Consider the following 27,152-nt stretch of genomic DNA (forward strand, 5'->3'; position numbering starts at 1 on the left):
CACATGAGCAAAACATTTCAATCGGACACATAGAAAGATAGGGGCTTATAGTTTCGCCTCCCAACGTGTTCACCTCAAGGGTGATGTCAACAATAATAACTCATGGTATCTATCTGGTACGCGTCGGTGCTATACAAACGGTTTTTAACCCCTTTCCGCGACGACATTTGGAACCGTCCCAAGTGAGTGTGGGCGATAGGGGGGTCCTTCCCACACGACCCAGGAATCGTCGGGGATAGGCCCTCCTGGGACACAGGCTGGGGCCGTGTGTGATCGGGCGAGGCATCGAAACCCGATCATTTCCGTAGGTATGTACATCCCACACGATGAATCCCAGAAAAACATTTCTATAGGTACGTACATCCCACACGGTGAATCCCAGAAAAACATTTCCGTTCGTATGTATATCACAGTTGTTATGTACATCCCACACAGTCAATCAGGGAAAACGTTTCCGTTTGCATGTACATCCCACACAATTTTATGTATACGCTCGTGTGTGAAAGGTGTAACTATCACACACGCTCTGCCTTGGTTAACTGTTTGCTTTCATGAACTACATCACACACGATTTGTAATATCCCAAATTTTCAATTTGGAATGTTATACATAGGTCATCATATGCATATCATATTTTATTTGCATTTTGGTTTTGGTCGAAATTCTAAGCAACTCAAGGACCCACGGAGAGAGTTGGGGATTTTATTATTTTCATATTTAAATTTTCTCAAATATTGAAAAGAGGATCATTTTGGTTTTAATTATTTTTCTCCCCGAAATATTTCAATATAAAAATATATGAGAGGAGATAATATGACTTCTCCGAAATAAAAGAAATATTGGAGGAAAAATGTTAAAATCAAATAATTATTTTATTTGGATTTTTATTGCTATTTTATTTGAATTACAAAAATATGCATTTTCAAAATTGCATTTTTAGGCCAAGAAAATGTTCACTAAGTTCTAAATATTTTATTTAGACGGTGAAAATTGGTTTTGACATTTTTAGATTTTTATTTTTATTTATTTAGGATTTTCTCGGCGGAATCTTATTTAAAAAAACTCTTCGCCTGACTAGGCCGAAGGCCCAGCCGAGCTGGGCCGTAGCCCACCTCCCCGCCGCCTTCCTCCCGAGCGGGAGGAATCCCGCCGCCGCACGCCGCCGAGGGAGTCCGAGCCGGACTCCCCTCGCTGGCCCCTGCCGCACGTAGCCCCTCCTCGGGCCTTTAAAAGGCGCCCCCCCGCCTCCACCCCGCCCCGCAGCCCGCCGCTGCTCGCTGCTGCCGTCGCACCGCTGCCGCTGCTCGTTGCTGCCGTCGCCCGCGCCTCGCGCCGCCGCCGCAGCCACCCACCGCCACCCCACAGCCGCCCGACGCCGTCAACCGCCGTCGCCGCCACCGTCAACCACCGTCGCCGCCGCCGTGGATCTCGCCGGAGCCGCCGCCGTTGACCCCGTGTTGACCGGTCGGTTTTTCTCGGTTAAACCCCATTTTTTTAGTTTTTCGGTTTAATTTCTTAGATCGGTTTTCGTCGGTTTATTTTATTTAGCGGACGTTCGTCCGTTCGTTCGTTTTAACGAATGTTGTCCGCCGGTTAGGTTCAGACAGCGAACGTTTGTTCGTTAGTCTTTTCTTTTTATTTTATATTCGGCCAGGGACCTATCCGCGATTATTTTTACCGTTTGTCCAAATCCAGTGAAACCAATGCCAAAATCTTCGTCTCAAACCCCTCTTTTTCTTTAATCAACTTGAACAAGGTTTTGACAATTTAAAATATGGTTTCAAGCAGATTTGATTTTGAAGTTCTTTTGATCGTAGTCTCAGTTCTGTAGATCCGATTTGCCCGATTCTTTTTGCAAATCGAATCTCTTCAGTTGAACTTTCAGATTTGGATCTTCTTATTTGAGTTTTACCCTTGCATCTATGCCTGAGTGCTTATGTATACTATTGTTTGTTTGCGATATAATTCCCGGAGTGCGAAGCGTGCTACTATGAGTCTCTAGGTTTTGCGGATCGTCAGCAAGGCAAGTAACACATTGATCATACCCTTTACATACCCAGTTTTTATGCATTAGTTACAATCCTCAAACACTGCATGATTAGGATGTGATTAACTTGTGGGTATTGGGAAGTAGATGATGAGGTAGAACCTATTACCTGTTTCATTATCAAACCCTTGGGAGTTACTTCTACGTTATGCTTATATTGCCATGCTATGCTTGTAGACGTGGATTGGGTTTGAGTGTATCCATGACAGATGTGAGATTACTAATTAATGGTTAACTTAAGGTGGCTACTTAAACACACATCTAGGTGGATTGGTTGCAGGCACCTGGGGATATACCAGTGTTGTCTTTTGGTTCGCGGCTCAAAGGGATTATAAGATTATTCATGCTAGAAACTTCCGTGTGCAGCCACAAGCTATTATGGGCTCTAGCATAGTTGAGTATGTTGCATGACCTCTTTCAGTGGTAGGCTAGCAGATGTAGGGGAAAGTAGGTGTAACTGTCTACACGGAGTAAAGAGTTAATGTTTCTGAAAGACTGTGTCTCGGTCATCCGTTTCTCAAACACCATGTAGTGCGAGAAATCCAATGGAGGAGATCGAGTCTTGTGGCGAAAAGTGCGCAAACCTCTGCAGAGTGTACAAACTAATCATGATTAGCCGTGTCCCCGGTTATGGACATCTTGAGTATCTGGTTCTTGAATTGTCCTGTTGATCTCATCACTCTAAATTAATTTGTTGGGTTGTTAATTACTTCTTAATTGGGTTTGAGATGGGGGTTTGCCTTCTAAATGTTTCAACCACCATGATAGTTAAATAAAACATATTCCTTTGCAGTAGGGAAAAATTGGCTTTTCGCAAAACATTATAACCAAGAGCCTCCACCAGCCATATATGCATGTAGTGATAGCATTCATCTGTTCATTGCTCTACTGTGTTATATTGCCAGCATATTCCATGTGCTGACCCGTTTTCGGGCTGCAACATATCATGTTGCAGACTTTTCAGACAAAGAGTAAGGTGCGCTAGGTCATTGTCGTGCACTCAGCTATGTCGTTGGAGTTGATGGACTCACTTTATCTACCAAGCCTTCCGCTGTTATCTTATTTAGACGGCCTTAAGCCATATTTATTGTAATAAGTTTTCTCTTGAGACTATCGATCTAATAAGTGTGTGATTGCTACTCTGTTATAAATCCATTCGAGTACTGTGTGTGTCAGCATTACCGATCCAGGGATGACACTTATGCACAGAGATTTGACCGTCTGAGGTTGGATCGCTACAAGATGGTATCAGAGCACACACTGATTATAGGACACAACCACTAAGATGAGCCATAGGTCACTCTTCTCTTCTCATTTCTGACTCCTCTCCATTTTCTACTCTTTAGGACGGCGGACTCAAGGAACAAGTTTGCACAACCGGATGAAGACACACCTTTTGGACGACACTTGAAGGAAGTCACTAGGTACCTGAACATCAGAATATCAAGCTTCACCGGGACCTACACCGCCACTTTACCAGAAGAGGAGCATTGGATGATTCGAGTTCAAGTTCCAGGAAGGACGTTCATGCCAGTTACGGAGCCCATAGAATTTTCCTTTGATGCACCAACCTGGAGTCTAGGTAAGAGCATGGCAGCCCACATCGCCATGCGACGCATTGGCGAAGTCTACCACAAGGATCTTAAGGACACCATCTATCAGATATGTGGGTGCCGAGATGAGCAATGGGTGATGATCAGCACCAGGAGGGACAGGTCCATTGCATCTTTCATTCAGGAATTAAACCAGCACATTAGTCGCCAGGAGAACTAGATGTGCACAAGCATGATAGATTTGAAGAAGGTGATGACCCGGAACATGGAGCTAGAAGAGGAACTCAAGTCTACACGCGACGGATACAAGGAGGAAATCACAATACTAGTGGAGAAGAATGACGACCTGACAAGGAAGCTAGGAGTGTTCATGGGAGATCTCGCGCCAGGAGGAGATGACGACCATCGTGACGACATTCGTTCTAAGGACTACATCATCATCGACGACACCGACTCCGACCCCGACAGTAGTGATGATGACTATGAAGACGAAGCTGGAGCAGATATCATGGAGTCTTCCACCGATCAAAATTTCTAGATGACCACCATATGATTAGTAGTATTCCCCCATGTATATAGTAGTAGTCCCAGCACTTTTGTATGATAGTTCTAGACCGATTGTATACCCTTGTTTGAATTGATTTGGTGTGATATGATTGTGTTTGTCTCATGTGCATATGGGTAGTGCTTTCTCACTAGACCTCATTCTATTCTAACTCTCCCCTCTAAACCCATCAGATGCCTCCGAGACGTGACACCGAATTTGTCTTCCCACCGGTGATCACTCAATTGATTCAACAGCAGAATGCCTTGATATAGCAACTAGTCCAGAACCAAGGCAACAACAACAACAACAACAACAACCCACCACCACCACCTCCACTTGACAACTTAGCCCGTTTTCTGAGGTTGCAGCCGCCGGTGTTTTCCAGTAGCACCGAGCCAATAGTTGCTGATGATTGGCTACGCCGGATTGGAAGGGAGTTGACCACCGCAGGTTGCACAGATGCTGAGAAGGTGCGTTTTGCCGCACATCAATTGGATGGACCAGCAGCCTCATGGTGGGAGAATTACACAGCCACTTTCCCTATAGCCAATATCACTTGGGATCAGTTTCAGCAAGCATTCCGCACTGCACATGTCTCAACTGGAGCTATGAGCATGAAGAAGCGTGAGTTTCGCAACTTACGCCAAGGAAACCGTACTGTGGGGCAGTACGTGGATGAGTTCAGTAAGTTAGCCCGCTATGCCCCAGATGATGTGGCCACCGATGCCGCGAAGCAGGAGAAGTTTATGGAAGGGTTGAATGATGAGATGAGTATGTAGTTGATGGTGGCAACATTTGCAAACTACTAGGAGCTGGTAGACAGGGCTCTTATGATTGAAGGGAAGCAGCAGCAGATTGAGAGCCGCAAAAGGTAGTATGGACAAGGGAAGTACAATTCTGGAGCGCAGCAGAAGCCTCGTTTTACCCCGAACTCCGGAGGATATACCCATAACCATGGAGGCCATAACCACAATGGAGGAAGTTCGCATAACCACAGTGGCCCCAGGAATGGAAACGAGAATGGAGCAGGCAGCAATCAGAACTGCTCTAACCCAGCCATACCCGCCAAGAAGGATCAAAGTCACATTACTTGTTTCAAGTGCAGGAAGACTGGACATTACATCAATGAGTGCCCTGAACCAAAGAATGGAAATGGCAATGGAAGCTCTAGGAAGAAGCCCAACCCTTTCAACAAGGGACAAGTGAACCACGTGAACGTGGAGGAGGTTGAAGAGCAGCCAGATGCAGTTATCGGTAAGTTTTTGGTTAAGTCATTTACTGCAATCGTTCTTTTTGATACTGGTGCATCGCATTCATACATTTCAAGGGGATTTGTGGATAAGTATAAGTTGCCCACCAAAGTTCTTAGAACACCTATGTTAGTAAGCTCGCTAGGGGCCGAGTATATGGCAAGGCAAGGATGTTTTCAGATGCCATTGACCATAGGTAGGCATGTTTTTCCCCTCATACTTAATAATTCTGGAGTCGCAAGGATTGGATGTGATACTAGGAATGAATTGGCTATCGATGTATGGAGGAAACATCGATTGCACCAGTAAGTCAATTCTGCTCACCACACCGGAGGGAAAAAGGATCAAGTATGTATCCAGGCATGCGCCAAGGAGAACCCAAGTAAATTCCCTCTCAGGAGTTGTTCAAGAGGAAGTGCCTGTAGTGAAGGATTGAAGGAAATATGCCCTAGAGGCAATAATAAAGTTATTATTTATTTCCTCATATCATGATAAATGTTTATTATTCATGCTAGAATTGTATTAACTGGAAACATAATACATGTGTGAATACATAGACAAACATACTGTCACTAGTATGCCTCTACTTGACTAGCTCGCTGATCAAAGATGGTTGAGTTTCCTAGCCATGGACATGAGTTGTCCTTTGATTAACGGGGTCACATCATTAGGAGAATGATGTGATTGACTTGACCCATTCCGTTAGCTTAGCACTTGATCGTTTAGTTTACTGCTATTGCTTTCTCCATGACTTATACATGTTCATATGACTATGAGATTATGCAACTCCCGAATACCGAAGGAACACTTTGTGTGCTACCAAACGTCACAACGTAACTGGGTGATTATAAAGGTGCTCTACAGGTGTCTCCGATGGTACTTGTTGAGTTGGCATAGATCGAGATTAGGATTTGTCACTCCGATTGTCGGAGAGGTATCTCTGGGCCCTCTCGGTAATGCACATCACTATAAGCCTTGCAAGCAATGTGACTAATGAGTTAGTTGCGGGATGATGCATTACAGAACGAGTAAAGAGACTTACCGGTAATGAGATTGAGCTAGGCATTGAGATACCGATGATCGAATCTCGGGCAAGTAACATACCGATGACAAAGGGAACAACGTATGTTGTTATGCGGTTTGATCGATAAAGATCTTCGTAGAATATGTAGGAACCAATATGAGCATCCAGGTTCCGCTATTGATTATTGACCGGAGATGTGTCTCGGTCATGTCTACATAGTTCTCGAACCCGTAGGGTCCGCACGCTTAAAGTTCTGTGACAATCGGCATTATGAGTTTTTGTGTTTTGATGTACCGAAGGTAGTTCGGAGTCCCAGATATGATCACGGACATGACAAGGAGTCTCGAAATGGTCGAGACGTAAAGATTGATATATTGGACGACTATGTTCGTGTCGGATCACGGGTTCCGGCAAAACCCTCAAGGTTCGAACACTGGGTTCGCGCGCGAAGATTTCCTCCCTACCGATCGACGCCCTAGCTCGCTAAGATCTCGCGGACGAACTCGACAAACTCGCAACACAAAAGACATAAAATTTATACTGGTTCGGGCCACCGTTGTGGTGTAATACCCTACTCCAGTGTGGTGGTGGTGGATTGCCTCTTGGGCTGATGGTGAACAGTACAAAGGGAAGAACAGCCTCCTGAGGTCGAGGTGTTCTTGTGCTTGACGAACTTGTGTGGGTGAGATGCCTCTCAATCCGTGGTCCTCTACGATGGTGGCTAGCTCTACTTATATAGCCAATGACGACTAATTTGAAAGGGGACAGCTAGTACAACTTATCCTGACAAAAGCGGTCTTCGCCTGCGAAAGGCTCTGGTGGTGACGTCGTCTTGGGCTCCATGGTGACCTCCGTCTTGCTGTCCCGCTGGTCTTGGTCTCGTTGCGCCGATATGGAAACCATTGCTTGATGCCTCGGTACTCTGCGCCCGCGCTTGCCTCCTTAGCACCAAAGAGGAAAATAGGACACTGCGCGCGCTGGCGCCCGCCTGATCTTGATCGTCATGGCTCACGTCACGAGAGCCTCGTGAGGTTTCCCCTGCCTTGATTTCTCCGCTCCTCGCGAGGCAGCCTGGTGAGGCCACTCCTGAGGAGGTATTGCGTCGTCCGCCCCACGAGGCTTGGCCCCTCGCGAGGGTCTTGAATGTCTCATTGATGAAGATGGGCCGTACAGGCCTACTAGCATAGCCATGCCGTGGGTCGTAGGCAGGAAAGTCTGGGGACCCCCGTTCCCAGAACGCCGACAGTAGCCCCCGGGCCCAAGGTGCACTCGGGCTTGGCTTCGAGGCGAAGCCAAAGGTCAAGCGCGGAGCGCCGCAGGACCCAAAAGCCTTCGGCCTTGGTCGACGCGTGGCGGTTGATTGGACGTGGGCGTCTCCGCTTCCCCACGCTGCCTCGACAACTGCTCGACTTGACAAGTCCCTGCGACATGCAAGGAAAACCATCATTACCTGTGATCGTGGGAGGCGCCGGTTGGTCTTCTTCCGCTATAAATGGGGAGGGGGGCAGAGCCCCCGTCGCCCATCTCTTCGCGGTTCGCCTGCTTCCTCCTCCTTGCTCCTCTGCTAGCAGCAATGGCGCCGTCGAAGAGGTTCTCCGCCGCGGAGAAGGGCAAGGCCCCTCGGGAGGGGCCCGGCTCCCCGGCGCCCAAGCGTGGACGTGGCCGTCCCCGCAAGCATGCCGCGACCCCCGCCGTAGCCCCCGGCCCCCGGGGTGGCACCGCTGCGCGTGGCAGGAGTCGCTCCGGTCGCGGCAGCCCCGTCGATGAAAGGAGACGCGCCATGGTTGCGCGGCCTCCCCGGCCGTGGTTCCACGCGTCAGATGTGCTGCCGGAGTTCGTTGTCTGGTCGGAGGATCCGGCCGGCAGCTGGCTCCAGCTTCCCCGCTTCTTTGCCGATGAGCTGGCCGCCACCGGTCCAGGTGGGCTCTGGCTGCAGGCAGACGGTTGCTGCAGCCGGGCTTCTTGGGTCGCGGTCGAGGTCTCCGTCGTGGGCAACATAGCTCTGGCCCGTGGTTGGCAGACGTTCGCCCGCGCGTGCGGCCTGGGTAGGCGGTGCACCCTCCACTTCAAGTTTGACGGCGACGCGACCCTCTACGTGAGGGTGTTCGGGGAAGACGGTCGCCGCGCCGGATGCTGCCCCGAAGTGAACGACGACGAGGAGGTGCTCGGCCTTGGCGATGGTCGGGACGAGGAGGAGGGCGAACCTGCCAGCCGCGCCTCGTCCGGCTACGGTGGCTCCTCTCTCGGCGACAGTTCTAGCAGTGGCGACTACGACCAGCCGCCACGCCGCCGCGCCCGCTTCGAAGGTGGTAGCGGGTCGTCTCGTTGCCGCGCATCCGTGAAGTGCGAGGAGGGGGTCTGACTAATCCCGGGACGTCACCAAGGGCCTGCCCCCGGGGGTTGCTGCAGGGGCGAGCACCGCTTTTGTTTTGTTCCTCTTTTCCTTCCTGCATCAAAATGAAACCAGTATGGGCCCGGAGGGGCGTGTATCGAACCATGACTTCTTAATCATTATGCTACGCTTGTTGTTTCCGTGCTATGTTGTTATTTTGTGCAGAAATAACTTAGCTTCGTGCGTTTAGGGTGGCCTCCTCTTTACGAGGCATTTGTTTTCTCATGCCCATCTTGACCTAGTGGTCTGTGATTACTCAGGAACTGCAAAAAATTTGTTAGGAAGCTTGCTAGGAGATTTGTCATTCACCCAAGCCTTGACCCGGCGCTTCATATCACGGTACCCGAGGGGCACGGATTAGGATAGATGCGCCAGCTTGCAGGCTCGAACGAGGGTGGCTCGCGAGAAGGCAGAGAGAAGGAAAAACGCTTGCGAGGGCACCTGCCTAGCCCCCCTCGCGAGGTATGCGAGAGAGAGAACACAAGCGAACCAGAGTCGGAAAAGGCGGCAAAAGGCGAAGGAACCGAATCAGCAAGGATCACCAGAAGCAAACTTCAATTAAGAGAAGGCGAGCCAACTACGGAAAGCAAATGAAAAGCCGCGTCCGGCACCTAGTCTAGTTTTCAAGTCTTCTCACCAACGTGGAGCTAAATGCTGCCACTAGGCGTGGGAGGGAGCCCCCGAGGCCCGAGGGCGGCACTCCTGAGACTCCGGGGCGTGTACAGCCCCACTCATTATTACGTGAGAGTGTCACGGGCGGCGATTCTTCACAGGCACCGGGCCTTCTTCACAGGCACTGGGCCTTGCTTCATGGGTAGAACTTCCGGAGGTGCTGGATGTTCCAGGCGTTCAGGATGGGTACCCCGTCCTGCGTCTCCAGGCGCGCGGCGCCAGGCCTGGAGACATGGACGACCCTGAACGGGCCCTCCCACATAGGTGAGAGCTTGTGCAGCCCTTCCCTGGAGAGGACCTGCCTCAGGACGAGGTCACCTGCCTCGAGCGTCCTGAAGCGGATGTTGCGGCAGTAATATCGCCGCAGCGCCTGCTGGTACCTTGCCGCCCTCAGTGCAGCTTCGCGACGACGTTCCTCCCCCAGCACAAGGTCCATCCCCCGCGTGGCGTCCTGCTGCGTTTCATCAAACGCCAGGACCCGTGCGGAGCGATGCTTGACCTCGTGAGGAAGGACCGCTTTGGCTTCGAAGACAAGGAAGAATGGGGTCACGCCCGTTGGCTTGGTGGCGGTGGTGCGGATGGACCACATCACGGACTGGAGCTCGTCGTGCCAGCCCCTGCCGCAGGCCTTGAGCTTCTTCTTGAAGGTCCTGGTCTTGAGGCCCCTCAGGACCTCTGCGTTGGCGCGTTCGGCCTGACCATTGCTCCTGGGGTGTGCCACCGAAGCGTAGCAAATCTGCGTTCCAAGGTTAGCACAGTAGGTTTTGAAGAGGTTACTAGTGAATTGCGAGCCATTATCTGTGATGATGCGGTTGGGAACCTTGAAGCAGCTCACGAGGCCCTTGATGAACTTGACAGCAGAGCCAGCTGGGATGGTGCGGACGGCTTCCACTTCCGCCCACTTGGTGAACTTGTCGATGGCGACGTAGAGGTAGCGGTAGCCCCCAGGCGCTCGAGGGAACGGGCCCAAGATGTCCAGCCCCCAGACCGCGAACGACCACGTGAGTGGGATGGTCTGGAGGCCTTGAGCCGGCTGATGGATCTGCTTGGCGTGGAACTGGCAGGCTTCGCAGGACTTCACCAGCTCAGCTGCGTCGTTGAGCGCGGTGGGCCAGTAGAACCCACTGCGGAATACTTTACCGACGAGGGCCCGTGATGACGAGTGGTGCCCGCAGTCCCCGCCGTGTATGTCAATTAGCAACTCCTTCCCCTGGTCCCTAGAAATGCAGTGCAGAGAAACGCCATTTGGCCGCTTCCTATACAACTCACTGTCCTGGATGCTGTACGCCGTGGCTTGCCGGGCCACGCGCTCTGCGTCCTCCTCCTTCTCCGGCAGTGCCCCTTGCATCATATATTCCTTGAATTCCTTGGTCCAGCATCCCTCCTGGGGCTCGAGCGCCAAGAGCAGGCGAGCTCCTGAGGTCGGGCCGCAGGCTGGGGCTCCTGTGGCAGGCGGCTGTGGGAGCTCCTCCCGAGGCTGGGCTGTGCTTGAAAGTGGTGGCGTTGCTGACCGCTTGAAGAGCCGCTCCTCGAAGACGCCGGGCTCTTGGGGCTGCCTCTTGGACGCTCTCCTGGCGATGTCGTCGGCTTCCTTGTTGGTGCCACGGGGCACATGCTGCAACTCCAGGCCCAGGAACTACTTTTCCATCTTACGCACTTCCGTGAGGTATGCCTCCATGTGCTTGTCCTTTGGCTCGTACACTTTGTTGGAGAAGTTGACGAGGAGCTGTGAGTCGCCCCTAACGGTGAGGCGCTTCACCCCCAGAGCTGCGGCGGCCTTCAAGCCGGCTATGAGGCCTTCATATTCTGCGATGTTCTTGGAGACCTTCTCGCCCTGCTGAAAGCAGAGCTGCATAGCGTAGTAGAGCTTGTCCTAAGTGGGCGAGATGAGTACCGCTCCAGCCCCTGCGCCCTGATGTGCGAAGGCACCATCGAAATACATGACCCAACCGTCTGGCGCCTCGCTTCCTGGTGAGGTGGACCGGTCTTCGCCTACTTCAAGTGTCGGGGCGTCCGTCCATTCTGGCACAAAATCAGCTAGCGCGGCTCCCTTGATGACCCTGGTAGTGCTGAACTCCAACTGGAATGCTTGCAGCTCGATGTTCCACTCAGCGACCCTTCCAGCAGAGTTGGGGCTCCTGAGCACCCTCTCCAATGGGTAGGCTGAGACGACCTTGATGGGGTGGCCCTGGAAGTAGTGCCGTAGCTTGCGCGAGGCCACCAAGAGCGCGAGCAGGAGCTTCTGAAGCATGGGATATCGCGCCCTTGCGTCCCGCAACATTGTGCTGACAAAATACACCGGGTGTTCGACGAGGGCTGGCACGCTATTGAGGCTCATGTCTTGTGGAAGTTGGGACGTTTCCTGAGGTGGTGGGACTCCTGATGCCTGATCGCTTGCGCGAATCTCGGTGACGTCGTCCTGCCGAGCTTGGTCTTCTGTTGACGCTGCTAAGGCTATCGCGGTGCCTTCCTGATCTTGCATCGCTTCAGCTGTAGCTCGGTGCAGCGCGCCCTTGGCTTTGTTCTCCTCCCAAACCGCCACCAGCACTGCGCTGGCAGAGTACGGGGTAGCGACAAGGTAGAGTACTAGGGGCTCGAGGGGTCGTGGCGCCACCATCACCGGAGGGCTGGTCAGGTATCTCTTGAGGTCTTGAAAAGCTCGGTCGGCCTCCTGGGTCCACTCGAATGGGCCCTTCTTCTTCATCAGCTTGAAGAAGGGTAGGGCACGCTCTCCTAGCTTGGGTTAAGCCGCAAGTTCACCTGGCGTAGGCTCACGAAAGTCTCCTCCAGATCTTGGATCAAGGTTCTCGCCTCCCGAGACTTCACCACAATGTCGTCGACGTAGGCCTCCGTGTTTCTCCCGAGCTGCCGCCCCAAGGTGATGTGCATCAGCCGCTGAAAGGTTGCACCAGCGTTGCGCAGTCCGAAGGGCATGCAGGTGTAGCAGTACACCCCACACGGGGTCAGGACGGCTGTCTTCTCTACATCTTCTACCGCCATCTTGATCTGGTGATACCCGGAGAACGCATCCAGGAAGCATAGCAGGTCACACTCGGCGGTGGAGTCGACGATCTGATCGATGCGTGGGAGCGGGAACTGATCTTGGGGGCAGGCCTTGTTGAGGTTGGTGAAGTCAATGCACATTCGCTCCTTCCCGCCTTTCTTCGGCACTACGACGGGGTTCGCCAGCCATTCAGGGTACCGAACCTCGCGAATGGCACCCGCCGCCTCCAACTTGCGGGTCTCTTGGACGATGAAGGCCCGCTTCTCCGTGGACTGCCGTCTCGCCCGCTGCTTCATAGGGCGCACATTGGGGCATACCCTTAAATGATGCCGAATCACCTCTCTCGGGACTCCCACCAGCTGATTGGGCTCCCATGCGAATATATCCTTGTTTGCACGCAAGAACTTCACCAATGCTTCCTCTTGGCTTGGGTCGAGGCCGGCGCCTATGGTAAAGGTGGCTCCTGAGGACTCGTCCTCGTTGACTGGCACCTGCTTGGTTTCCGCCTTGTCTTGTGTGAACAACTGCTTCTTCTTGGTTGGTGCGGCTCCCTTGGGCTCGGAGGTGCCCGTGTCAATAGGCTGCGCTGCCGCAGCGGTCTTGAGGGCGAGCTTGAGCGCCGCCAGGGCCTCCTTGGTGTCCCCCTTGACAGTGAGGACGCCTTTGCTTCCAGGCATCTTCATGAGGTTGCAGGCCGGATGAGTCGCCGCCATGAACTGGGTCAGAGCTGGGTACCCGAGAATGGCGTTGTACGGGAGGCCAATGCGGGCGATGTCGAAGTCAACCAGCTCAGTGCGGTAGTTGTCGCGCATGCCGAAGGTGACGGGGAGGCGGATCTGCCCCAGGGAGTGGGCGGTGCCGCCACCGACTCCTGAGAAAGGCTTGCTGATGCTGAGCCGCTCGAGCGGCACGTGAAGAAGGCTGAAGGCCTCCACGGAGAGCAAGTTGAGGCCGGCGCCGCCGTTGATGAGGGTCTTGGTGATGGCCACATTGCAGATGGTGGGCGTGCAGAGCATCGGAAGCATGCCCGAGCCGGTGGTGGGTGACGGGGTGGTCCTCTGAGCTGAAGGTGAGGTCGGCCTCATGCGCAGCCCAGCCCGGTGGAGCCCCCGAGCGCTTGGAAGCACCACCAATCTGGCGGAGGAACAACTTGATGTGGAGATCCGAAGGTGGTGCTTGAGAGCCGCCAAGCAGGGTCGCGACCGCGTGGTGCGCCGGTGCCGCGTAGCGCGCAGTGAAGAGGTCGCGGAGCTCCTCCCAGGATGCCACCGTCGATCCAGGGAGGTTGAGCAGCCAGGCGCATGGCTCGCTGGCGAGGGCCATGGGGAGCCAGTTGGCCATGACCTTGTCGTCGCCCCCGGCCTTGAGGACGGCCTCCTCGTATGCCACCAGGAAAGCCGACGGGTCCGCCGCGCCGTCGTAGCGCGGTGGCGTCTCCGGCTTGAACTTGGGCGGCCATCGCACCTGCCGCAGGGCGGGGGCCAGGGCTCGGAGCCCCTGGTCCCGTCGTCAGCGCCGACCGTTGGAGTCGGTAGCGGGGCGCCTGCCATGAGGGCGAAGTGCGGTGGCGACGGAGCGTAGATTGGCGGAGAGGAGCTATGGCGCACCCCTACCTGGCGCGCCAAATGTCGGATCACGGGTTCTGGCAAAACCCTCAAGGTTCGAACACTGGGGTGCGCGCGAAGATTTCCTCCCTACCGATCCACGCCCTAGCTTGCTAAGATCTCGCGGACGAACTCGCAACACAAAAGACACAAGATTTATACTGGTTCGGGCCACCGTTTTGGTGTAATACCCTACTCCAGTGTGGTGGTGGTGGATTGCCTCTTGGGCTGACGGTGAACAGTACAAAGGGAAGAACAGCCTCCTGAGGTCGAGGTGTTCTTGTGCTTGACGAACTTGTGTGGGTGAGATGCCTCTCAATCCGTGGTCCTCAACGGTGGTGGCTAGCTCTACTTATATAGGCCCTGGTCCTCTCCCCAAATATTGAGCGGGAAGGGAGCCAACAACGGCCAATTTGAAAGGGGAAAACTAGTACAGCTTATCCTGACAAAAGCGGTCTTCGCCTGCGAAAGGCTCTGGTGTTGACTCCGTCTTGGGCTCCATGGTGACCTCCGTCTTGCCGTCCCGCTGGTCTTGGTCTCATTGCACCGATAAGGAAACCTTTGCTTGATGCCTCGGTACTCTGCGCCTGCGCTTGCCTCCTTAGCACCAAAGAGGAAAATAGGACACTACGTGCGCTGGCGCCCGCCTGATCTTGATCGTCATGGCTCACGTCACGAGAGCCTCGCGAGGTTTGCCGTGCCTTGATTTCTCTGCTCCTCGCGAGGCAGCCTGGTGAGGCCGCTCCTGAGGAGGTCTTGCGTCGTCCGCCCCGCGAGGCTTGGCCCCTCGCGAGGGTCTTGAATGTCTCATTGATGAAGATGGGCCGTACAGGCCTGCTAGCATAGCCACGCAATGGGCCGCAGGCAGGCAAGTCTGGGGACCCCCGTTCCCAGAACGCCGACAGTTCGGACGTCGGAAGTGTTTCGGGAGGTTTCAGACATATACCGGAGTACCGAGGGGTTACCAGAACCCCCGGGGAGTGTAATGGGCCTATTGGGCCTTAGTGGAGAAGAGGAGGGGCGGCCAGGGCAGGCCGCGCCCCCCTCCCCCTCTAGTCTGAATTGGACAAGGAGGGGGGGCGGCGCTCCCCTTTCCTTCCCGTCTCTCTCCTCCTTCCCCCTTCTCCTACTCCTACTAGGAAAGGAGGAGTCCTACTCCCGGTGGGAGTAGGACTCCCCCCTTGGCGCGCCCTCCTCCTGGCCGGCCGCCTCCCCCTAGCTCCTTTATATACGGGGGCAGGGGGCACCCCAAGGCACACAAGTTGATCATTGATCTCTCTTAGCCGTGTGCGGTGCCCCCTTCCACCATAATCCACCTCGGTCATATTGTACCGGTGCTTAGGCGAAGCCCTGCGTCGGCAACATCATCAACACCGTCATCACGCCGTCGTGCTGACAGAACTCTCCCTCGAAGCTCTACTGGATCGTGAGTTCGTGGGACGTCACTGAGCTGAACGTGTGCAGTCCGCGGAGGTGCCGTAACTTCGGTGCTGGGATCGGTCGATCGTGAAGACGTACGACTACATCAACCGCGTTTTCATAACGCTTCCGCTTATGGTCTACGAGGGTACGTAGACGACACTCTCCCCTCTCGTTGCTATGCATCACCATGATCTTGCGTGTGCGTAGGAATTTTTTTGAAATTACTACGTTCCCCAACAGTGGCATCCGAGCCAGGTTTATGCGTAGATGTTATATGCACGAGTAGAACACAAGTGAGTTGTGGGCGATACAAGTCATACTGCTTACCAGCATGTCATACTTTGGTTCGGCGGTATTGTTGGATGAAGCGGCTCAGACCGACATTACGCGTACACTTACGCGAGACTGGTTCTACCGACGTGCTTTGCACACAGGTGGCTAGTGGGTGTATGTTTCTCCAACTTTAGTTGAATCGAGTGTGACTACGCCCGGTCCTTGTTGAAGGTTAAAACAACACACTTGACGAAAAATCGTTGTGGTTTTGATGCGTAGGTAAGAACGGTTCTTGCTCAGCCCGTAGCAGCCACGTAAAACTTGCAACAACAAAGTAGAGGACGTCTAACTTGTTTTTGCAGGGCATGCTGTGATGTGATATGGTCAAGACATGACGCTAAATTTATTGTATGAGATGATCATGTTTTGTAACAGAGTTATCGGCAACTGGCAGGAGCCATATGGTTGTCGCTTTATTGTATGCAATGCAATCGCCCTGTAATTGTTTTTACTTTATCACTAAGCGGTAGCGATAGTCGTAGAAACAATAGTTGGCGAGATGACAACGATGCTACGATGGAGATCAAGGTGTCGCGCCGGTGACGATGGTGATCATGACGGTGCTTTGGAGATGGAGATCAAAGTCACAAGATGATGATGGCCATATCATATCACTTATATTGATTGCATGTGATGTTTATATTTTATGCATCTTATTCTGCTTTGTTTGACGGTAGCATTATAAGATGATCTCTCACTAGATTTCAAGGTATAAGTGTTCTCCCTGAGTATGCACCGTTGCGAAAGTTCGTCGTGCTGAGACACCACGTGATGATCGGGTGTGATAAGCTCTACGTTCACATACAACGGGTGTAAGCCAGTTTTGCACACGCAGAATACTCGGGTTAAACTTGACGAGCCTAGCATATGTAGATATGGCCTCGAAACACTAAGACCGAAAGGTCGAGCATGAATCATATAGTAGATATGATCAACATAGTGATGTTCACCATTGAAAACTACTCCATCTCACGTGATGATCGGACATGGTTTAGTTGAGATGGATCACATGATAACTTAGACGATTAGAGGGATGTCTATGTAAGTGGGAGTTCTTAAGTAATATGATTAATTGAACTTTAATTTATCATGAACTTAGTACCTGATAATATTTTGCTTGTCTATGTTTTTGTAGATAGATGGCCCGTGTTGTTGTTCCATTGAATTTTAATGCGTTCCTTGAGAAAGCAAAGTTGAAAGATGATGGTAGCAATTACACGGACTGGGTCCGTAACTTGAGGATTGTCCTCATTGCTGCACAAAAGAATTACGTCCTGGAAGCACCGCTGGGTGCTAGGCCTGCTGCAGATGCAACTGACGACGTTAAGAACGTCTGGCAGAGCAAAGCTGATGTCTACTCGATAGTTTAGTGTGCCATGCTTTACGGCTTAGAACCTGGACTTCAACGACGTTTTGAACGTCATGGAGCATATGAGATGTTCCAGGAGTTGAATTTAATATTTTAAGCAAATGCCCGGATTGAGAGATATGAAGTCTCCAATAAGTTCTACAACTGTAAGATGGAGGAGAATAGTTCTGTCAGTGAACATATACTCAAAATGTCTGGGTGTAATAATCACTTGATTCAACTGGGAGTTAATCTTCCGGATGATACTGTCATTGACAGAATTCTTCAATCACTGCCACCAAGCTACAAGAGCTTTGTGATGAACTATAATATGCAAGGGATGGATAAGACAATTCCCGAGCTCTTCGCGATGCTAAAAGCTGCGGAGGTAGAAATCAAGAAGGAGCATCAAGTGTTGATGGTCAACAAGACCACCAGTTTGAAGAAAAAGGGTAAAGGGAAGAATATGGGGAACTTCAAGAAGAACGACAAACAAGTTGATGCTTAGGAGAAGAAACCCAAGTCTGGACCTAAGCCTGAGACTGAGTGCTTCTACTGCAAACAGACTGGTCACTTGAAGCAGAACTGCCCCAAGTATTTGGCAGATAAGAAGGATGGCAAGGTGAACAAAGGTATATGTGATATACATGTTATTGATGTGTACCTTACTAATGCTCGCAGAAGCACCTGGGTATTTGATACTGGTTGTGTTGCTAATAATTGCAACTCGAAACACGGACTGCGGATTAAGCGAAAATTGGGTAAGGACGAGGTGACGATGCGCGTGGGAAATGGTTCTAAAGTTGATGTGATCGCAGTCGGCACGCTACCTCTACATCTACCTTCGGGATTAGTTTTAGACCTGAATAATTGTTATTTGGTGCCAGCGTTGAGCATGAACATTATATCTGGATCTTGTTTGATGCTAGACGGTTATTCATTTAAATCAGAGAATAATGGTTGTTCTATTTATATGAGTAATATCTTTTATGGTCATGCACCCTTGAAGAGTGGTATATTTATATTAAATCTCGATATTAGTGATACACATATTCATAATATTGAAGCCAAAAGATGCAGAGTTGATAATGATAGTGCAACTTATTTGTGGCACTGCCGTTTAGGTCATATTGGTATAAAGCGCATGAAGAAACTCCATACTGATGGACTTTTGGAATCACTTGGTTATGAATCACTTGGTACTTGCGAACCATGCCTCATGGGCAAGATGACTAAAACGCCGTTCTCCGGAACAATGGAGCGAGCGACAGATTTGTTGGAGATCATACATACTGATGTATGTGGTCCGATGAATATTGAGGCTCGTGGCGGGTATCGTTATTTTCTAACCTTCATAGATGATTTGAGCAGATATGGGTATATCTACTTAATGAAACATAAGTCTGGAACATTTCAAAAGTTCAAAGAATTTCAGAGTGAAGTGAAAAATCATCATAACAAGAAAATAAAGTTTCTACAATCTGATCGTGGAGGAGAATATTTGAGCTACGAGTTTGGTCTTCATTTGAAACAATGCGGAATAGTTTTGCAACTCACGCCACCCAGAACAACACAGCATAATGGTGTGTTTGAACATCGTAATCGTGCATTACTAGATATGGTGCGATCTATGATGTCTCTTACTGATTAACCGCTATCGTTTTGGGGTTATGCTTTAGATACGACTGCATTCACGTTAAATAGGGCAGCATCAAAATCCGTTGAGACGACACCTTATGAACTGTGGTTTGGCAAGAAACCAGAGTTGTCATTTCTTAAAGTTTGGGGCTGCGATGCTTATGTGAAAAAACTTCAACCTGATAAGCTCGAACCCAAATTGGAGAAATGTGTTTTCATAATATACCCTAAGGAGACTGTTGGGTATACCTTCTATCACAGATCCGAAGGCAAAACATTTGTTGCTAAAAATGGATCCTTTTTCTAGAGGAGTTTCTCTTGAAAGAAGTGAGTGGAAGGAAAGTAGAACTTGATGAGGTAACTGTACCTGCTCCCTTATTGGAAAGTAGTTCATCATAGAAACCGGTTCATGTGACACCTACACCAATTAGTGAGGAAGCTAATGATGTTGATCATGAAACTTCAGATCAAGTTACTACCGAACCTCGTAGGTCAACCAGAGTAAGATCCGCACCAGAGTGGTACGGTAATCCTATTCTGGAGGTCATGTTACTTGACCAAGGCGAACCTACGAACTATGAAGAAGCAATGATGAGCCCAGATTCCGGAAAATGGCTTGAGGCCATGAAATCTGAGATGGGATCCATGTATGGGAACAAAGTGTGGACTTTGGTTGACTTGCCCGATGATCGGCAAGCCATAGAGAATAAATGGATCTTCAAGAAGAAGACTGACGCTGACGGTAATGTTACTGTCTACAAAGCTCGACTTGTTGTGAAAGGTTTTCGACAAGTTCAAGGGGTTGACTACGATGAGACTCTCTCACCCGTAGCGATGCTTAAGTCTATTTGAATCATGTTAGCAATTGCCGCATTTTATGATTATGAAATTTGGCAAATGGATGTAAAAACTGCATTCCTGAATTGATTTCTGGAAGAAGAGTTGTATATGATGCAACCAGAAGGTTTTGTCGATCCAAAGGGAACTAACAAAGTGTGCAAGCTCCAGCAATCCATTTATGGACTGGTGCAAGCCTCTCGGAGTTGGAATAAACGTTTTGATAGTGTGATCAAAGCATATGGTTTTATGTAGACATTTGGAGAAGCCTGTATTTACAAGAAAGTGAGTGGGAGCTCTGTAGCATTTCTAATATTATATGTGGATGACATATTGCTGATTGGAAATGATATAGAATTTCTGGATAGCATAAAAGGATACTGGAATAAGAGTTTTTCAATGAAAGACCTTGGTGAAGCTACATACATATTGGGCATCAAGATCTATAGAGATAGATCAAGACGCTTAATTGGACTTTCACAAAGCACATACCTTGACAAAGTTTTGAAAAAGTTCACAATGGATCAAGCAAAGAAAGGGTTCTTGCCTATGTTACAAGGTGTGAAGTTGAGTCAGACTCAATGCCCGACCACTACAGAAGATAGAGAGAAAATGAAAATTGTTCCCTATGCTTCAGCCATAGGCTCTATCATCTATGCAATGCTGTGTACCAGACCTGATGTGTGCCTTGCTATTAGCTTAGCAGGGAGGTACCAAAGTAATCCAGGAGTGGATCACTAGACAGCGGTCAAGAACATCCGGAAATACCTAAAAAGGACTAAGGAGGTGACAAAGAGCTCGTCGTAAATGGTTACGTCGATGCAAGCTTTGACACTGATCCGGACGATTCAAAATCGCAAACCGGATACGTGTTTATATTGAACGGTGGAGCTGTCAGTTGGTGCAGTTCTAAACAAAGCGTAGTGGCGGGATCTACGTGTGAAGCGGAGTACATAGCTGCTTCGGAAGCAGCAAATGAAGGAGTCTGGATGAAGGAGTTCATATCCGATCTAGGTGTCATACCTAGTGCATCGGGTCCAATGAAAATCTTTTGTGACAATACTGGTGCAATTGCCTTGGCAAAGGAATCCAGATTTCACAAGAGAACCAAGCACATCAAGAGACGCTTCAATTCCATCCAGGAAAAAGTCCAGGAGGGAGATATAGAGATTTGCAAGATACATATGGATCTGAATGTTGCAGACCCGTTGACTAAGCCTCTTCCACGAGCAAAACATGATTAGCACCAAGACTCCATGGGTGTTAGAATCATTACTGTGTAATCTAGATTATTGACTCTAGTGCAAGTGGGAGACTGAAGGAAATATGCCCTAGAGGCAATAATAAAGTTATTATTTATTTCCTCATATCATGATAAATGTTTATTATTCATGCTAGAATTGTATTAACCGGAAACATAATACATGTGTGAATACATAGACAAACATAGTGTCACTAGTGTGCCTCTACTTGACTAGCTCGTTGATCAAAGATGGTTGTGTTTCCTAGCCATGGACATGAGTTGTCATTTGATTATTGGGGTCACATCATTAGGAGAATGATGTGATTGACTTAACCCATTCCGTTAGCTTAGCACTTGATTGTTTAGTTTACTGCTATTGCTTTCTCCATGACTTATACATGTTCCTATGACTATGAGATTATGCAACTCCCGAATACCGAAGGAACACTTTGTGTGCTACCAAACGTCACAACGTAACTGGGTGATTATAAAGGTGCTCTAAAGGTGTCTCCGATGGTACTTGTTGAGTTGGCATAGATCGAGATTAGGATTTGTCACTCCGATTGTCGGAGAGGTATCTCTGGGCCCTCTCGGTAATGCACATCACTATAATCCTTGCAAGCAATTTGACTAATGAGTTAGTTGCGGGATGATGCATTACAGAATGAGTAAAGAGACTTACAGTAATGAGATTGAGCTAGGTATTGAGATACCGACGATCGAATCTCGGGCAAGTAACATACCGATGACAAAGGGAACAACGTATGTTGTTATGCGGTTTGATCGATAAAGATCTTCGTAGAATATGTAGGAACCACTATGACCATCCAGGTTCCGCTATTGGTTATTGACCGGAGGCGTGTCTCGGTCATGTCTACATAGTTCTCGAACCCGTAGGGTCCGCACGCTTAAAGTTCTGTGACGATCGGAATTATGAGTTTTTGTGTTTTGATGTACCGAAGGTAGTTCGGAGTCCCGGATATGATCATGGACATGACGAGGAGTCTCGAAATGGTCGAGACGTAAAGATCGATATATTGGACGACTATGTTCGGACACTGGAAGTGTTTTGGGAGGTTTCGGACATATACCGGAGTACCGGGGGGGTTACCGGAACCCCCCGGGAGCGTAATGGGCCTATTGGGCCTTAGTGGAGAAGAGGAGGGGTGGCCAGGGCAGGCCGCGTGCCCCCTCCCCCTCTAGTCCGAATTGGACAAGGAGGGGGGGGGGCGGCGCCCCCTTTCCTTCCCCTCTCTCTCCGCCTTTCCCCTTCTCCTACTCCTACTAGGAAAGGAGGAGTCCTACTCCCAGTGGGAGTAGGACTCCCCCCTTGGCGCGCCCTCCTCCTGGCCGGCCGCCTCCCCCCTAGATCGTTTATATACGGGGGCAGGGGGCACCCCAAGACACACAAGTTGATCATTGATCTCTCTTAGCCGAGTGCGGTGCCCCCTCCACCATAATCCACCTCGGTCATATCGTAGCGGTGCTTAGGCGAAGCCCTGCGCCGGCAACATCATCAACACCGTCACCACGCCGTCGTGCTAATGGAACTCTCCCTCGAAGCTCTTCTGGATCGTGAGTTCGTGGGACGTCACCGAGCTGAACGTGTGCAGTCCGCGGAGGTGCCGTAACTTCGGTGCTAGGATCGATCGATCGTGAAGACGTACAACTACATCAACCGCGTTGTCATAACGCTTCTGCTTACGATCTACAAGGGTACGTAGACGACACTCTCCCCTCTCGTTGCTATGCATCACCATGATCTTGCGTGTGCTTAGGATTTTTTTTGAAATTACTACGTTCCCCAACAAGGATTACCCGGATGTATTTCCACAGGAACTACCTGGAATGCCGCCGGATCGAGACATTGAGTTTTTGATAGAGCTATTGCCAGGCACCGGACCGATATCGAAGAGACCATACCGGATGCCCGCAAATGATCTGGAGGAGATTAAGAAGCAGATTAAGGAGTTATTGGAGAAAGGTTACATTCGACGAAGTTCGTCACCATGGGGAGACCCAGTGCACTTGGTTGAGAAGAAGGATGGATCATTAAGAATGGTTGTTGATTATCGAGCACTGAATGAAGTGACGATCAAGAACAAGTACCCACTACCGATGATCAAAGATTTGTTTGACCAGCTGCAAGGAGCTAAAGTATTCTCCAAGATCGATCTGCAATCAGGATACCACCAGCTGAAGATTCGAGAACAGGATATACCTAAGACAACTTTCACCACAAGGTACGGGCTATACGAGTATACGGTTATGTCATTTGGATTGACTAATGCCCCTGCCTATTTCATGAGTATGATGAATAAGGTGTTCATGGAGTTCTTGGATAAGTTTGTTGTGGTGTTCATTGATGATATTTTTGTATACTCGAAGAATGAAGAGGAACACAAGGAGCATTTACGTTTAGTTCTCGAGAAGCTCAGGGAACATCAGTTATATGCCAAGTTCAGCAAATGTGAGCTTTGGTTGAAGGAAGTTGGATTTCTTGGACATGTTTTATCAGGAGAAGGTATAGCAGTAGACCCTACCAAGGTTCAGTCAGTCACTGAGTGGTTGGCACCCACCTCAGTAGGAGAGATCTGCAGTTTTCTTAGACTCGCGGGATATTATCGGAGATTCATTGAGAATTTTTCTAAGATTGCGAAGCCTATGATGGAGTTGTTGAAGAAGTACACCAAGTTCAAATGGACAGATGAATGTGAGGCAAGTTTTCAGGAGCTGAAGAAACGTTTGGTTACAACCCAATGCTGATTCTGCCAGATATACGCAAGGATTTCCAAGTGTATTGCGACGCTTCTCGCTTAGGACTTGGAGGTGTACTTATGCAAGACAGAAGAGTTGTTTCATATGCCTCACGACAGCTTCGACCGCATGAGTTGAATTATGCCACACATGATTTGGAGTTAGCAGCTGTAGTGCATGCGCTCAAGACTTGGAGACATTTTCTTATTGGAAACCGTTGTGATGTGTACACGGATCATAAGAGTTTGAAGTACATTTTCACGCAGAAGGAGCTAAATCTCAGGCAAAGGAGATGGTTGGAGCTTATAAAAGATTATGATATGAAGTTGCATTATCATCCAGGCAAGGCCAATGTCGTAGCAGACGCTTTGAGCCGGAAGAGTTATGCCAATACCCTCATAAGCGGAGGCTTACCAAAGGAGTTAGCCGAAGATCTCAGGGAGCTTCGTTTGGAGATAGTTCCTCGAGGTTTTGTTGCGGCATTGGAAATTCAGTCAATGTTATTGGGAAAGATTCGAGAAGCACAAAAGGATGACAAGGAAATTGCCGAGATAAAGGAGAAGATGAGTAAAGGAAAGGCCAAAGGTTTACGTGAGGATGAGCACGACACCTTGTGGTTTGAGGACCGTGTTTATGTGCCCAATAATGCCGAGATCAGGAAGTTGATACTTCAGGAAGCTCATGACTCGCCATACTCGATACACCCCGGAAACACCAAGATGTATTTGGATTTGAAGGAGCGTTTCTGGTGGATAGGAATGAAGAAGGATATTGCCGAGTATGTAGCCGTATGTGATGTATGTCAGAGAGTGAAGGCGGAACATCAGAAGCCAGCGGGACTACTGCAGCCTATGCCGATACCCGAATGGAAGTGGGATAAGCTTGGCATGGATTTTATCACCGGATTACCCAGGACCCGATCGGGATATGATTCTATCTGGGTTGTAGTTGACCGTTTGACCAAAGTGGCTCACTTTATCCCAGTGAAAACACCTATACGGGTGCAAAGTTGGCCAAGATATATATGACCAGGATCGTATGTCTGCATGGAGTTCCGAGGACCATCGTATCAGATAGAGGAACACAGTTTACTTCAAAGTTTTGGCACCACCTGCACCAGACTTTGGGAACTAGGCTAGAGTTCAGTACAACCTTTCATCCGCAGACAGATGGACAGACCGAGAGAGTCAATCAGATTCTAGAGGACATGTTGAGAGCTAGTGCGCTAGATTATGGATCTAGTTGGGAAGATAACTTGCCCTACGCAGAGTTCTCATACAACAACAGTTACCAAGCTAGTTTGAAGATGGCACCTTCCGAAGCTTTGTATGGAAGGAGGTGCAGAACACCGTTGATGTGGGATGAAGTTGGAGACCGTCAGTTGTTTGGACCAGATTTGATTAAAGAGTCTGAAGAGGAGGTCAAGTTGATTCGCGATAGACTGAAGGTAGCTCAGTCCAGGCAGAAGAGTTATGCAAATTCAAAATGCAAGGAGGTAGTCTACGAAATCGGTGACAAAGCATATCTTCGTGTGTCACCTCTGCGAGGTGTTAAACGCCTTGGAGTTAAGGGAAAGTTAGCCCCGAGATTTGTAGGACCATACCGAGTTTTGGAACGTATGGGAGAAGTAGCCTACAAGTTGGAGTTACCCGAAGGATTGTCAGGAGTTCATGATGTGTTTCACGTTTCCCAGTTGAAGAAGTGCCATGCTGAGATGGCCGATATCCCTCTGAGAGATACAGTGCCCCTGGAAGCAAATCAGTTGGATAGTGATCTGACATATGAGGAGAAACCAGTCAAGATTCTCGAGTTTGCCAGCCGAGTCACACGAAGCAAGGTTATCAAGTTTTGCAAAGTTTAGTGGAGCCACCATACCGACGATGAAGCCACCTGGGAACGAGAGGAAGATCTACTCAAAGACCACCCACACCTATTTTCTAGCCAACCCGAATCTCGAGGACGAGATTCACCTTAAGGGGGGTAGGTTTGTAACATCCCAAATTTTCAATTTGGAATGTTATACATAGGTCATCATATGCATATCATATTTTATTTGCATTTTGGTTTTCGTCCTAGAAATTCTAAGCAACTCAAGGACGCACGGAGAGAGTTGGGGATTTTATTTTTCATATTTGAATTTTCTCAAATATTGAAAAGAGGATCATTTTGGTTTTAATTATTTTTCTCCCTGAAATATTTCAATATAAAAATATATGAGAGAAGATAATATGACTTCTCCAAAATAAAAGAAATATTGGAGGAAAAATGTTAAAATCAAATAATTATTTTATTTGGATTTTTATTGCTATTTTATTTGAATTAAAAAATATGCATTTTTCAAAATTGCATTTTTAGGCCAAGAAAATGTTCACTAAGTTCTACATATTTTATTTAGACGGTGAAAATTGGTTTTGGCATTTTTAGATTTTTATTTTTATTTATTTAGGATTTTCTCGGCGGAATCTTATTAAAAAAACTCTTCGCCCGACTGGACCGAAGGCCCAGCCGAGCTGGGCCGCAGCCCACCTCCCCGCTGCCTTCCTCCCGAGCGGGAGGAATCCCGCCGCCGCACGCCGCCAAGGGAGTCCGAGCCAGACTTCCCTCGCTGCCCCCTGCCGCACGTCGCCCCCCTCGAGCCTTTAAAAGGCGCCGCCCTCGCCAACTCCACCCCGTCCCGCAGCCCGCCGCCCGCCGCCGCCGCAGCCACCCACCGCCGCCCCGACGCCGTCAACCGCCGTCGCCGTCGCCGCAGATCTCGCCGGAGCCGACGCCGTTGACCCCGTGTTGACCGGTCGGTTTTTCTCGGTTAAACGCTGGTGTTTTTTAGTTTTCTGGTTTAATTTCTTAGATCGGTTTTCGTCGGTTTATTTTATTTAGCGGACGTTCGTCCGTTCGTTCGTTTTAACGAACTTTGTTCGCCGGTTAGGTTCAGACAGCGAACGTTCGTTCGTTAGTCTTTTCTTTTTATTTTATTTCTGGCCAGGGACCTATCCGCGATTTTTTTTTTTGCAGATTAGCCCCTGATCTTCAAACCCTCGCCGTTTTTGAACCGTTTGTCCAAATCCAGTGAAACCAACGCCAAAATCTTTGTATCGAACCCCTGTTTCTGTTTAATCAACTTGAACAAGGTTTTGACAATTTAAAATTTGGTTTCAAGCAGATTTGCTTTCGAAGTTCTTTTGATCGTAGTTTCAGTTCCATAGATCCGATTTGCCCGATTCTTTTTGCAAATCGAATCTCTTCAGTTGAACTTTCAGATTTGGATCTACTTATTTGAGTTTTACCCTTGCATCTATGTTTGAGTGCTTATGTATGCTATTGTTTGTTTGTGATAGAATTCCCGGAGTGCGAAGTGTGTTACTACGAGTCTCTAGGTTTTGCGAATCGTCAGCAAGGCAAGTAACACATTGATCATACCCTTTACATACCCAGTTTTTATGCATTAGTTACAATCCTCAAACACTGCATGATTAGGATGTGA

General features: G+C 49.4%; 1 pseudogene; it reads left to right on the plus strand.

Moving 5' to 3' along the window:
- Positions 1–8,201: 8,201 nt before the first annotated feature.
- The window catches only part of LOC109732181 (uncharacterized), a 151,283-nt pseudogene continuing 132,332 nt past the window's right edge, over positions 8,202–27,152 (plus strand).

Source organism: Aegilops tauschii, chromosome 7 (assembly GCF_002575655.3).
Source record: "Aegilops tauschii subsp. strangulata cultivar AL8/78 chromosome 7, Aet v6.0, whole genome shotgun sequence".
In the NCBI taxonomy this organism is placed as follows: Eukaryota; Viridiplantae; Streptophyta; class Magnoliopsida; order Poales; family Poaceae; genus Aegilops; species Aegilops tauschii.